The sequence below is a fragment of the Podarcis vaucheri genome (genome assembly GCF_965113315.1).
Source record: "Podarcis vaucheri genome assembly, chromosome: 8".
Lineage (NCBI taxonomy): Eukaryota > Metazoa > Chordata > Lepidosauria > Squamata > Lacertidae > Podarcis > Podarcis vaucheri.
In genome coordinates this window covers 45,252,296-45,267,702 of record NC_138766.1, presented here as the reverse complement: position 1 = coordinate 45,267,702, position 15,407 = coordinate 45,252,296, and the positions used below count along the sequence as shown (strand labels likewise).

Here is a 15,407-nt window from a genome sequence, read left to right as displayed (position 1 = left end):
GACAAGATAATTGGCAGTCATCCTAATCTTGGAGATAACCTTTCAGCGGAGCAGAGGAAAGACCCATAAGTACTTGTTTTAAACAGTGTCTTTTAAACTCACAGATCTCCTTGGTATACTGTGTCAGTTTATTCATTTAAAACCTGGGGAGAAAGTGATGCTTCCTAAAGAATCTGTTGGACATGGCTATCTCCTAGCAATCTAGAGAGCCAAAGGAAGTAGGCAAGTGCAAGAGAACCTGGGAAATACTGTAATTAGAAAAGCATGCATTATGTATTAATTAATTAATTATATACCGCTTCATTGACAAAATGGCTTCTTACACGTTTACAAGTAAGAACCAATTACAACAAATTTAAACACACTTAATTAAAATACACAGTAAAACCGTTTCATCAAAACATTGCAATAAGCACCCACAATTGAAATGTGCAATAAAATAGGCCCATTAAAACAGCACAGCAATTAAGACAGTTTAAAAAGCATGATTAAAACAGAAGGTCCAGGTCAGGAGATCAGAGGAATGCTTGTCTGAACAGCTGTGCTTCAAGAGCCAGTGGAATGCCAATGCTGATGGAGCCTCTCCTATTTCAGCAAGGAGGGCATTCCACAACACGGGCTCCACTAGTGGAAAAAGCTGCCTCTATACACCACAAGTTGGAAATCACCAGGCCATGGCAAAACTATCCAGATTCCATTCATGTCCTTATTGCCTAGTGGAGGGAAGTCTTTCAGATCAGCTGGTTCAGAGTTTATGGTTTGGATGTAAGTAGCAGGACTTTAAAACTGATTCAGTGGTTAGGAGGCAGCCAGCGCAGATCCCTTCACACTGGCATAATATGTGCCCAATGAGAAGCACCACTCACCATTGGGGCTGCAGCAATCTGCATCTGTTGCAGCTTCCCCTCCAAACTAGCCATGAGGGAAGCCTCACATAGAGCACATTACAATTTTCCAGACATGAGGTTACCAGTTCATGAATCAAAGTGGCCAAGTGATTCCTGCCCAGAAAAGGGGGCAGATGATGCCCCAGCCAAATCTGGTAATAGGTACTCTTCACCATGGAGGCCATTTTGGACAAAGATGATTCCTTTAACACCCCTAAACTGTGTACCTGTTTTTTCAGTGGAAGTGTAAGTATGTCTACAACAGGCAAAGTCCACCATTCTAAGATTTCGGAGCCACTCACCCATATTCTCTTTGTCTTAGCAGGATTCAGCCCACCACTCTATCCAGACACTGATTCAGCTTGTGCACAGCTTTACCTGACTCAAATTTAGTGGAGAAATAGAACTGGGTGCCCCAGCCCTCCTGATGACTGAGCCAACATCTTCATGTGGGTGCTAAACAGCACTGGCAACAAAATAGTGCCTTGTAACACACTTCAACTAAGTTGTCAAATTCCTGAGATCCCAGGGAGTCTTTTTTCCCCAGGAGCAGGTACACTGTCTCCTTCAAGTTGGTGCAGACCACTCCCTCATGCAAGGATGCATTAGTTACCCAGTCAGCCCATTCCCTGTGTGACTCGCATGAACAAGCCAGAATGAGCAGGGGTTGAGAGGACAAGTTGTGGAACACACAGCCCCCCCAAAAAAAGAGCTGAACTTGCAGTCCAGAAGCTTTGATTAAAGGTGCAGGTCTCTTGAAGATCCTCAACAGATCTCTGCTATTGGTCCACAATACATTGCAGTCCACCAGACACAATGTGCTTTAAACCGTTTTTAAAATGGCCACATGAAAAACATGAGATGACAGCACAGGATGGCTATTCCAGACAAAAGAGCTAATATGGGAGCAGCTAGCAGCACTAGGTCTCAAAAGAGTCAAGGTCCATATCTATAAACTGGAAACTGTAGATGTTCTATATCAGACCTTCATTCTAAGCCTTTTCCCTTGACTTTTGCTACACCATTTGGTATTTTATACTTGGAACTTGCTCATGCCACAGCTTCTGATTTTAAAACCGGTCATTAAAAAAGGAATTTTAAAAATGTGTGCAATTATATATTTGACATTTTTAGATGAGGCAGTATTTCCAGTGTTCTCAAGTAGCTAAATTCATTTTCAGGAGCTGGAATTATCCCCTTATGAATGCCTAGTAGGAACTATTGCATTTTAAGTAGTGGGCCCTATTTCTGGAAATGTATTTCATACATACATTTCAAGAGGATGAAATGGCTTCATCCAGAGATGTATCTGGGGTTGTTGAAACCAGCCCCTGCCAGGGACACAAAAATCACCCGTCAGAATATGGAGTGTATGACGTGTATGTCTGTGGCAATGCACCACTGCTGTCGTGGTGAGATCAAACACATGAGAAACTTCCTATCCTTCTCGCACCATGGCACAAAGGTATAAAGTGATTTTTTCCTGGGTGGGTGCCAATACAGCTCCTTGCCAAGGGCACAAAGGGGCCCTAGGTATGTCTCTGACCTCATCACAGTAGAACAATTTAAATAAAATCAAGAACTTGCAGGTTTGGTTATTTCCACGAAAAAGCTAGCAAACACTTGGATGGAAATAGGACTATTTGGCAACTTGGGAAGAAATGTATTCATTTATTATGTATGGAAACATTTATATACCGTCTTTTGAACCACATAAGTTTCATAGTTATGCTTATAAGGTATAAGGCAGGATGTTAATAGGACAGCTTTTCTGTTTGCTGGCATATTCACTTTTCACACAGTTCTAGAGCAAAGGGGAATGCTTCTATTGCTGTTTCATAAAAGGAAGGGAAAAGAAAAGATTTTTCAGCATCACATTTGCTTTTCTCAATATTAACATACGTCTTATTATCGGGGGCAGGTTTCAGACTGCAGTACCATAAACTCTTCACTGCAGCATATTAAGGCAGTGCTTGATTTAATTGGCTATTCAGCAGGCAACATGCTTTTTCACTCCTGCATCAAACTGCAGCAGGTGTGTTTCCCATCTCCTGGGCTACATGTAGAAAATACTGTAAATATGAATGCAAAATTGCTGGCAAAATTCAAAAGATTAATACACTCCCTGAAAAGAGAATGCATATGATAAACAAGTAGGTGGGTTCTTGAAAATGTTTTAGAACATCTAATGGGCAATCTTATGCATATCTATTCAGATGTATGTTCAGTGAGTAGTATTCAGTTATGTTTTGCCCAGAGCAGACCCAATTAAAATAACTGGCCTCACTTAGTTATGGCCATTTATTTCTATGGATCTACTCTGAGTAAAATGTAGCTGAATACCATGCAAATGAGTCTTCTGCCAGGTAAGTCTTGCAGTACAAGCCTAATCATGTCTACTCAGAAGTAAGGCCTACTGAATTCAGCGTGGCTTAATTGCAGCTCAGTGAGGTTACCTGAGAGTAAGTCTGGTTACATTGTGCTATTTCAGCAAATAAATGAACTGCCAAGTATTTGGGTCATATGAGAAATATGAGAACATTGATGAAAAACGTAGCTGCTTTGAATATTGATGTTTCTTTTTAAAGTTCATTTTAATTATTTTCATTTCCGACAATAAAGGAACAAACAAACAAATATTTTGTTGGAAGCCACCCAGAGTGGCTGGGAAAGCCCAGCCAGATCGGCAGGGTATAAATAAATTATTATTATTATTATTATTATTATTATTATTATTATTATTATTGTTGTTGTTGTTGTTGTTGTTATTATTATTATTATTATTATTATTTATTATAAATTATTATAAACAGAAAGACTACACATATAAATATTTAGAGGAAAATAAAACAGGCAAGTGGCCTAGCAAGCAGTGGCTCTCTAGAGAGGGACAACAGCAGGAGAGGGCTATTGCTTGTGGGTTTCCCATAGACAGCTGGTGCTTGTAGCTGATAATACTATAGAAAATCATCCTTCTGTGAAGGATGAATCAGCTCTTTAGTAACTAATTCAATGATAATTTGTGGTATTCAGCCTAGCTTTCATAGAATGTTTAAGCAGTATCATTTTCTGATATGATTTCAAAAGATTGTATAGCTTGCTATTGGAAGATTTCTAGCATCGTGCAGACATCTCTATGTAAATATTTAAAAGTCTTCCTCCAATTATACACATTCTATTCTCCCACAATGCAATAGATGTAAACAGGGACAGAATCTGGCTCAATGGCATTGGCTAATGCAACAAAATATGTCATCATCTATGAATGATGGATCTGACAAAGAGAAATTATTTGGTTGTTGTTTTTTCAACATTCCTAGTGAAACAGATTAAAGTGCAACTGTAGATTGAAACCACTCATCACATTAAATGTCTACAGGGAAGAAAGGGAAATATGCCTCCTCCAAGTGATTTCTCTTTGATCTTGAAAGCAGATCTATGAAGTGAAAGAGGAGGCTTCATTTGGGTGTTTAGTCAGCATTATTTTTCATCAAGCCTTATAGACAAAAGGAAAACTTTCTGCATTATTGTTGCAGTTAAGTCATTTCAGAGGTGCTATACCAATAACTTGCTCCTCAGTTGCCACCATGTGACGACTTTGCTTCAGATAAAAAGTATCTCCTACCTCACCTGTCCAACGTCCCCAAACCATGCAATTGCACCAGCATTGCAGTGGCAATACACCTATGTTGTGGGCAGATGATAGCAAATGACGCAGCTACTTGGCTGAAACTACGCAGGTGCATGTCTGGTCAGTGCTAGTCTCTGTTGTTGTTTTTTAATATGCTGATGTCATCATGTTTCTTTGGGAAGCTTTACTACTATTTTTAATACAATCAATTATAAACAGTATGAATAAGAAGAATGAGTAAATATTTGGAAAGGTAAGCAGTACAAGATAGCCACCAGCAACCTGTTTTCTCTCTTTGGCAATCTCAAATAAACAGGACTTTGTCTTAAGCAAAACATCAGATTAAATGAAAACAACATTTCTTGAAAGGATAATGTCAGGGACTGGACATAGAAGGAACGGCGGAGACCACCTACTTCCAGGGAAGAGGAAGATAGTATAGATTTACAGCAGTGGTTTGCGGGAGGTCATAGCTCAGAGGCAGATGAGGGGCAAAGTTGGGAAATAATGGGAGAGGAGGAGGAGGAGGAGGCAGATCCAGAGCAGCTGGCTGACATGTTATCACTAGAAAGCATTCCAGAACCCACCCCCCTTCTCCCATAACCCAGCAAGCATTGAAAGTAGGAGAGCAAAGGGCTCAGAGACAAATGGCTCTAAACAGCCACTGTAAGGTAGATTGTGCTGTTGACAAATGAGGAGAGAAGGGGGGTGGAGATTACTCGGAGCAACACCATTACTCTAAGAAGCTGCATTTCCAAGTCTCTCTCTGTGAATATTGTTCTCAGAGCTGCCTGTTGTGCATCCTTAACACTGTTGGCAGCATGTTAATAATGAACAATAGTGAGTTTAAAGTGCCTCTTTTCTACTTCAAAAGCACTCATTTAGGGGGGTGGGTTTCAGATTCCAACATATCAGCAAGCAAGACACAGATGATGTTGGAATATTTCCAAGCTCATCTAGTGCTTATTAATAAGGAATGAATTCAGAATTCATTCAGGCTATAAACAGAGTTTCTATCAATCTTCCCATGGTCAAAACAAAGGAAATGGAAAGTAAGAATTTCCTCACTTGAGATCAGTGAAGTTGGTGCCACTAATGCACCTTCTAGGCAGAAATGGCTTATTTAAAATAGATGCACTTCATGGATAGAGAATAGCATAATGGTACACAGGGGATCCTTGCAATAACATAAGAATTATCTGTTTGCCATATTATGAATATATTAGATACGTACCTATACAAGTTCTTCTTATACCAGGTGAGAAATTCAATACTGTATAGCAGTGGTGGCCAAACTCGGCCCTCCAGATGTTTTGGAACTACAATTCCCATCATCCCTGACCACTGGTTCTGGTAGCTAGGGATGATGGGAGTTGTAGTCCCAAAACATCTGGAGGGCCGAGTTTGGCCACCACTGCTGTAAAGGAACAGAGTTGATTTTTGGAACTGCAAAAAGGTTCCGTGAGCCAGGAAAGAATAACAAGGCAGCTGGTTATATTCTTCCTTTTTCCTTTTCCTTTTCCTTTTCCTTTTCCCTTTTTTTTTTTTTTTTTTTTTTTGCAGAATAAGCTTTCCCTTATCTTATTATGCTGGTGTACTGAATGCTGTCCTTCATTTGAGATGTTCATTTGAATGTTTGCCACCAATGAGTGCAACATCAAGTTGTCACTTGCATGTGTGAAGCACAGTCACAGATAAGCCCCTGCCAGAGCCTTCCTATCACCTGACATAATTTCAAACACAATAGCTTTCCACAGAGCACATCCCAATACAACATGAGCAATACCAAGGTATTTGATTTAAATATGTTTTGCTCCTTTATTTATTTGTTTATTTTTTAAATTTCTGTTCCGTCTAATAGGGCTTTGCATAGCCCCCAAAGTGGCTCACAACATAATTTAATAATGCATACAAAATAACACCGAACTCAAATTAAAATCTAAATTTCAACTTGAAATCTTCTAATTGGAGGACAACATTAACATATTTTACATGCCAGGCTGACCTGCCATTGGGCAGCAGCCTCAGGCAGTAAATGCTAACAGAATGGGCTCATAAGGATCTGTCCTGATCTCACACAGACAGAAGGAATGATGAATTCATGCACAACATATGCCTGTATTGCCTGAAACTAGTGGCTGAAGTTTCTTCCCAACATTAGGCAATCATCTACTCTTTTCCTCCACATCATTACTACCCTTTGGTTCTCTCTTGCCTGGTAGAACCAACGTGTCTCTCTCTCTCTCTCTCTGTGTGTGTGTGTGTGTGTGTGTGTGTGTGTGTTCTCTCTCTCTCTCTCTCTCTCTCTCTCTCCTAGGAGTGGATTGGACAAGCTGTTTCCCCCATGGCCCTTTTCCCCCAACTTGCAGAACTGAAAGGCCTGTTTTTTCTTACAGAAAGGTGTTAGCTGGTTGGTGCAAGTATACTTGAAGCCTGAGTGAACCTCTTATGCAGAAACCCTTTCAAAGGCTCACAGGCACTTTTACAGGTATGTGTGAAATTGCATTTCTGTGCAGGTTTTTTTTTTTTGTTGTTTTGTTTATTTAACCTGGAGACAATTGCAGCTCACATGATATATGTTCTAAGCATACATTTTCCCTCCTTGTTGTCCTGGTGCTTGGGGAAAGTAATAGAAGCCACAACTTGGGTAACATGAGGCAGTGTGAAAACTCCAGGATTGGAAAGCATTTTTAGTGAGAATGGAGGGAAGAGGACAAGGAGATGGGGTCCTGTCTGAGACATCCTGAAGATGAAGACCAACTCTGTATACTTAGAATGTTGTGAATCATGGGCGTTTTCCTTAGTCTAATCCTTTTGACTGTGTGTGTTCCTTCTTTAAAAAGTGATTACCTATAACCTTGCAATATATACTTTGGTCACATACTAGCTTGGGAAACAGAAGCAAAATAAATAGAACATTTACCCCTTTTAAGTGGACTTTAACTATGGATTTCTAATGCTGCCATAGCAACAAGATTTGGATTGTTTGAATTTGAAAAGCCACCGCAGTAAAACAAAAACAAAACAAAACACTGTTGAGGAAGAAAACAATTGCACTGTTAATTTAAGAGCCTAAACAGAGTATTTCTGAAATGTGAGTGCAGCTGAGATTTTTCTATGAATGCCCTCTCTCTAGCTACAGCACTATTCACAGCAGTGTGATTTAAAAACTGACCTTGGTGCAACCTACTTTTTCCTTTATGTTTATACAGTTCAGATTGGTAAGCATATTGTTTTTAACCTGCAAACTGCCAATTTATTCTTTACAAGTAGTTTTTATTAGGTGCGAAGTTGGAGAACTATTTAATGCTGACAAACTTCGTTACATACCAGGCAAAAACATTTCTCTTGCGTCAGGCATTCAGCTGATTAACTTTCTATGTCTTTTTACATGTGCTTGTAGGATAGGCGGTTATTGAGGAGTTGTTGTTGTTGTTGTTTAGCATGTATGTACTGTACTGTATTCTCATTTGTATTTTTCTGTTGTGAACTTCTCTGGGATCCTCAGATAAAGGGTGGTATACAAACAACAACAACAATTGTGTAGGTAGTACAAGAGTTTAGTCTCCACATTGGTTGTGCAGTGTGACCAAGTCCCAATCTAATCTAAGCATGTACTGTATCTTGGAATCTGCATGAATAGCGAAGTAGGTCCCTCTATCACACTGTCCCTGATTTTTTAGATGTGAAGTTCATTAGCAGGAGTTCTTCCTTCACTTCTCTTTACTCCACTGGAGTCAGCAGATGAAGTTCAGATGCAGTCTTGTCACATTTCATTTCACTTTGGTCCACCTCACGTTCTTTCCCCTCCTCCTCTTTCTCTTCTAGAACGGCAGCATGCTTAGGATTTGGGGTTTTCTTAATTCTGAGTTGGCATTTGGCAAACACCGGCATTTGAATTTAACCTCCATCTCAAAGACTTGGCAAAAAGCGGGAGAAAAATCAACACTAAAAAAAACCTAGAGAACATTGGAAGCTGTCTTATACCATTGTATATGGGCAGTGCCTTTTGTCTAGAAAAAAAGGTGCCAGAACTCACCATGAAGTACAATTCTTGGCTGACTGGCACACTGTGGGCTGGGTTCAGTGTGGGGTGGATGCCCATTGAGTGCTTGGAGCTGCGCTAACTGCTGCCGGGAAATGTGGCCTTCCACCTGTGTGCCAACCATGAGGTCTTTGAGGAATCCAGAGTTTTCTTGGTGCTGCCCACCAAGCATCTTCCGCCAGCCTCTGAGCTGACCGAATGGCGGAAGGTGCAGCAGCAGCAGCCCGGCAGCTCCCGGCAGCTTCCGGCAGCTGTGTCACCACAGGACAAGGAGGAAGCGCTGCCACTGGGACTGGCAGTGCCAAGGGACACACTGCCATGGACGTGGGAGAAAAGGTGCACCCCACCCCCACATGCTCACTTTAGAAGCAAGGATTTGGGGGTGAGTGCCAGTACTGTGATCCAGTGAGTACCACCAGAAAAAAAGCACTGGATATGGGTACACTAAACAATTAGGGAACGTAGGATGCTGACTTATACCAGGTTGAATTTCTCCATCTAGACCAGTACTCTCTAATTTGACAGTGGCAGCCTCTCTCTGGGGTCACAGGCAGAGGTTTTCCACATAACCTGCTACTTGAACCTTTTAACTGGAAATGCCAGGGGGGCTCATCCTGTGATGTCTGTGTCATGTGCTCTCCCCCTGAGCCAACATCCCTACCCAGCAATCTGTAAGTCACGCACATAAAACCTCAACAAAATCAAATGGGGACAGAGGAGGATTTCTTGACAATTACAAAGAGTACGAACGCCTTTGAACCATTCAGGAAAAAATAAGATGTGTATTTATGCAAATGTAGCAGACAGGCTCTTCATTTGTACTGCTCAGCTTTGCATATGCTCCAGTGCCTAATGAATCTCCCTAGCCATGTGTGCAAGTGAACTTACCAATTAAATTAAAAATTATCATGTCTCAGCTGAATGGTTAACCCCTGATCTAATTAATTTTGCTAGTGGACCGGTGTTTCAGCAGATTGTGCACCTGGAATCCGTCTGCAATCCCTTGGCGTTGCTAATCATCCCTGTTTCTATTGTTTCCCTGCCTCGTGCCACATAAAAAAGCAGCTATATGAAACGCAGGCTTTCTGTAGGTCACCAATCCAGATTTGGAACATTATGAATAAAGGCTCACCATTCTACTGCCCTCCATGATAGTTTAACACCGAATTAATACCACACATTCAACCCTGAGCAGAGAATTGTTTGTTCCTTTGTTGCAAAAAGAAGGCACTGCTCTAGAGATGGAGAGGCAGTAGCACTGGTCTTTACCCAGAGCTAAAGGGTGAGGAAGGGGGCAAAAGATGGATCTTGAGGCATGGCTGCACATAGCTAGCCACTGCAGTTGCTGAGACAGTTATTTCCATGTGATGCCTTGGAATGAGGCAAATGAATGAACCTATGAACTACCTTGAAAAATGAAAATTGTGCAAATCCATGTGGTGCATCTGGAGTTGCTCTGGAAGACTTGAGGAATGCACACCCTAGATGGATGCCACACATGTATGTAGCATCTGTGTAGAAAAAAGAACCGCTAACTACATTTAGCAAATGGAAGTAGGTAGTTTAGTGCATTACTGTCCCATGGACTGCAAGAAGATCAAACCTCTCCATTCTGAAGGAAATCAGCCCTGAGTGCTCACTGGAAGGACAGATCCTGAAGCTGAGGCTCCAATACTTTGGCCACCTCATGAGAAGAGAAGACTCCCTGGAAAAGACCCTGATGTTGGGAAAGATGGAGGGCACAAGGAGAAGGGGACGACAGAGGACGAGATGGTTGGACAGTGGTCTCAAAGCTACCAACATGAGTCTGACCAAACTGTGGGAGGCAGTGGAAGACAGGAGTGCCTGGCGTGCTCTGGTCCATGGGGTCACGAAGAGTCGGACACGACTAAACGACAAAACAAGTCCTATAAAAGGAGATCCAGGCTGCTATCCTCATACACACTTAGGAGTAAGTTCTGACTGAACTCAGTAGGATGTATTCCTGAGAACATGTATATAGGACTGCTCCGCCAATCACTTTAAAAAGTTTTGAAGTAAACCAACGCAAATTTACAAGCACAGATTTAGGGCACAGCCCACAAGCCTGCACATTCATATTTATTGATGCACTTAACAGCAGTTGTGATTCCCCATCACCAAGAGATGTGTTTGCCTAGTACATGTTTCAAGAAAATATTGCTTTCATATTAGGCAAATTTCATAAACCCTCTTCTGACTCCAGGGAAGGTTGAAGGGTAAAGATTATACAGTACGTAGGTTTATTTAGCAAGTGGCTGCAACACTGCCACCTACTGGTACTGACTAGGATGCAGTGGAACATGAACAGAGTTCTGAAGAATGGTGATGTAATGTGTGAGATGCCTGCCTTTTTTACTGTGTGTATACACTGCACACAGCCATGTGTGCCCCTGGTATAGATGATATATAGCACAATCCTATGCACCCAGGTGCTGCTATATAATCCTTTACTGAAAAACAGTTTGTAAGGCAAGTGTTCATATAACAATCTGAACAGTTATTGTGGGGAAAACTTCCAGTGTATTCCTGACTCAGAACATGGTCACCCCAACTGTTGTTGTTTTTCAAAAAACCCTAAACATTATCCTAATGCTACTTTGCAATATATTTACCCGAAGTTAAATATATATATAGAAAAGATGACAAATAACATAAAAATTATGTTGTGTTGTGTGAAAGACAGTGTGTGTGTGTGTGTGTGTGTGTGTGTGTTTGTAACACAATTTCCATCTCTACTGGAAAAATTCCACTGCATTAGCTTGAAATAATAAAATGATCGACATCATTACACTACATAATAAACAAACCAACCAAAGAAGCATGAGAAACAAGTCAAGCCAGGTTGTGCAGCACAAAGAATGGATGAAGTAGTAGGAGGGGGATTTGGAAGTAAATTTTGTGGTGAAGGCAATAAGCAGTGAAGGGCAAGATGAACTCAAGTCAAAAGAAGACGGTGAATCAGCAGAGTCTGCAGGTTCAGTTTTCATTTCTTCAACATTATCCATGATGATTGCAGTCTCTTTCCCAGCAGCAACTGCCTTTCTAGGAAGAACATAACCAGATGGGAAGGCAAGGGTTCCAGTTCAGAAGTGCTGGGGGAAATCATGACTCATTGACTGTTTTGCTTTCCTCCACTGTTTTCATAGAGAAACTTACAGGGCTCTATTAGTTTATTGAGCATCATTTAGTATTTATTGAGCCTTTAGTGGCATATTCCTGAATCATAGACAATAAACCATCTTGCAGTTCAAACATTTAATTTAGAATTGTCATGTCTAAAATTTTCCTTTCCATTTTCTTACTCCCATCTTGAAAATGGTTCAGAAGCTTCAGTTTCAGATTAGGACACCAATTCTGTTACAACTACACTGGCTGGCTGCATGCTTCTGGACCCAATTCAAAGTGCTGGTTTTGACCTATAAAGATCTCAGGGCAGTTCACAACACAAAAATACAAAATAAGAATACAAAATACACAATAAACAACAACCCACAAACCCACAAACCAATACCCACCCTTCACAAACACATTTAGAAAGCCATAGAATGTTAATCAATCAAAGGCCTGATTATAGAAAAATGTTTTTGCCTAGCACTTAAAGATACGTAATGAAGGCACCAGGCAAACTTCCCAGGGGGGAGCATTCCACAACTGGGGAGTCACTGCAAAAAAGGCCCATTCTTGCGCTACCCCCCTCCAGGGGAAGGCACACAAAGAAGGGTCTCATCATGATCACCTTGTCCTGGTTGGTTCATATTATTTTCAAGCAATATATGAAGTTAACAGAAATAAAGTGTATACCTCCTTTTTGTACTCAGAAATGCCAGTGTTATGCCTTAATGAAAGATTCAAAAGACATAACCTAGTATCACATGGGTTTTAAACCTGATGATAAAACTTGTTCACTTGGGATGAAGCATACTGGTCATCTACTTTCAAAAATATTTAGTTGCATGGCTATTTTAACTTGGGAGAGATGTTGGAACAAAATGTTTAAAAATGGAATATGATTGCTTCTTAATAATAACAAATATAAAATAGACATACAGTAGTTGGGTGTTAATGTTCAGCTTAACAGGATTCTTCTTCCCAACTTACGCCAAATTCTAAAATGGTTTAAAACAGATTTTTTGCAACATACAACATATACCAGTAGGTAAAGGGCTTAACAATACACAGCTAGAATGAACTTTAACTGATAATGAAAGCGTGCACACATCAAAAATAAGCTTGCTAAATCCCTCCTGCTAGGCTGTCATGTCCGCCTTGTAAGCATTTAAAGGTCAATGAACATTGGGAAGATCCATACAATCATTTGAAATGTCTTCACTCTGCTTCTTATAGCTATTCCAGATGAACAATGTTGGCCTTTATAAGTGCAACCTGTGTTTTCTTCCAGTACATCTTAAAGAACTCGACACTCCTTTGTGATATACAGGCTTTTCTTGTAGCCCTGGTGATGACTTGTGCAGGGAGATGGAAAAGAAAATTGCACCCATTTGATACTATTATTAGAAATTTGAGCAGTGTTTAATACTGTTGGTCACAGGCATAGGTAAAAGCAACTGTGGATCCATTTTGCTCATACCTGGCAAGATAGTGAAAAGATATTTCGCGTGTCTTTAAGAAGTCACTCAAAATGTCCTCCACTATCTTGCCAGGTATTGGATCTTCCCTATGGATGTCAATGAGTTCATTGGCATATTAGTAGGGAAAAGAATGCTTTGCATTTAGCATGTTAAAAATAGATGAAAGCCTCTTAAAGAGCACCTTTGAGAAGTTCTTAATAACAGTGACTCTATAGTCTTTTTGAATGTAGAAAGGCGTTCCCTGTGCCTGCCCCTAAAATATAATCCTTTCCCCCTTAGACAGTACCAAAATATTTGCACTGAGCCTCTTCTGTAATGGGACATCACTTGGCATCTAGGTGTTACACTATTAGGGGACGATTTTTATTAAACATTTGTGCATTTTATCTCTCCCTAATTTGTGATTGCCATCTAGTTTTTAGGACACTACCCTCCATGGACTGCGCACACAAATTTAAACAAACATCTGAATATGTGATTAAAATCTATACAAATATATGATTGAGTATTTGAATCTTTGATGCTCAAGGGTTTATTGTCAGAATTCTATGCACAGGACTGTATGGAGAATTAATTGAGCTTCATGTATGCTGTAAGAGAGTAAGAGAAATCTTTTATATATCCAGGAGGTGGCAGCAAGTAACAGCACTATTTTGGATGTTTTCCGGACCTAGAACAAAGCACTCCTCCTCCATCAGAAAATAGAAAACCATTTTAATCTTCTATTAGAAGATACATGATGCTGCTGGAATTTTTCTTATCTATTCATGAAGGGACAGTGGGAAACTCAGTTTTAGTTAATTCCCACAAAAAAGCTGATCTAGTTGATCAGTTACTTGGGTCACAGAGGAGCTTTGCTTGTTATTCTTGTAAGTAGATCTACAACCTGTGTTTCACACCTCTTTATGCCTTTGCCTCTGTCAAAAACCGGAGGTACCACTGTACTGTTTTGGGGGGACAGGAGGCGGACAGATGTGGAGGATTCCCTGGTCCTGAATGGGGTAACTGAAGGACCAGGTACGCAGCCTGGGAGTCATTCTGGACTCACAGCTGTCCATGGAGGTGCAGGTCATTTCTGTGTCCAGGACAGCTGCTTATCAGCTCCATCTGGTACACAGGGTGAGACCCTACCTGCCCGCGGACTGTCTCGCCAGATTGGTGCATGCTCTAGTTATCTCTCGCTTGGACTACTGCAATGAGCTCTATGTGAGGCTACCTTTGAAGGTGATCCGGAAACTACAACCAATCCAGAATGCGGCAGATAGACTGGTGACTGGAAGCGGCCACCGAGACCATATAACACCGGTCTTGAAAGACCTACACTGGCTCCCAGTACGTTTCCGAGCACAATTCAAAGTGTTGGTGCTGACCTTTAAAGCCCTAAATGGCCTCAGTCCAGTATACCTGAAGGAGCGTCTCCTCCCCCATCGCTCTGCCTGGACACTGAGGTTCAACGCCGAGGGCCTTCTGGCGGCTCCCTTGCTGCAAGAAGCCAAGTTACAGGGAACCAGGCAGAGGGCCTTTTTGGTAGTGGCACCCGCCCTGTGGAACGCCCTCCCACCAGATGTCAAAGAGAAAAACAACTACCAGACTTTTAGAAGACATCTGAAGGCAGCCTTGTTTAGGGAAGCTTTTAATGTTTAATAGGTTATTGTATTTTAATATTCTGTTGGAAGCCGCCCAGAGTGGCTGGGGAAACCCAGCCAGATGGGTGGGGTATAAATAATAAGTTGTTGTTGTTGTTATCTAAATTCTGGTCTCAGTAGGCTACACTTTTTCTAAATTAAAAAGTAGAAGCATATATCCATGCCAGTAACTGTCAAAGTACACCCTGCTGGTGCCAGCTGATTGACAAGGCCCCTGTAACTGCTGTAAAGTTTTTTGGAATTCATGTGGTTTTCAGAGGAAACAGAGAAAAAACAGGATGAATAGCAACGGATTTAAATTCCAGAGACGGGATATGTATACAAGCAGCTTTTAACAGTAACAACTGATAATGGTGATAAGCACCACATTTTGTACATGGCATATGATGAGATGGTTCTTCGCTACAAGTAACAGCCACCCACAGCCAGATGCTGCATAGTAGCGCCCATTAAAAAATGGTGGTGCCAGAGCATGGTGTGGGAATTATGGAATAGGGACAGGAGATAAACTGCATGTTGGATGACCAGATGAAAAGAAAGACAGAACTCCTGTTCATTACCACACCCTAAGTATGTGACCAAGCTCCC

At 41.1% G+C, this 15,407-nt stretch overlaps 1 long non-coding RNA gene across 1 annotated transcript in view; it reads right to left on the bottom strand.

Moving 5' to 3' along the window:
* The window catches only part of LOC309539329, a 205,127-nt gene that overhangs the window by 169,725 nt on the left and 19,995 nt on the right, over window positions 1-15,407 (bottom strand). The gene's annotated exons all lie outside the window — the stretch shown is intronic.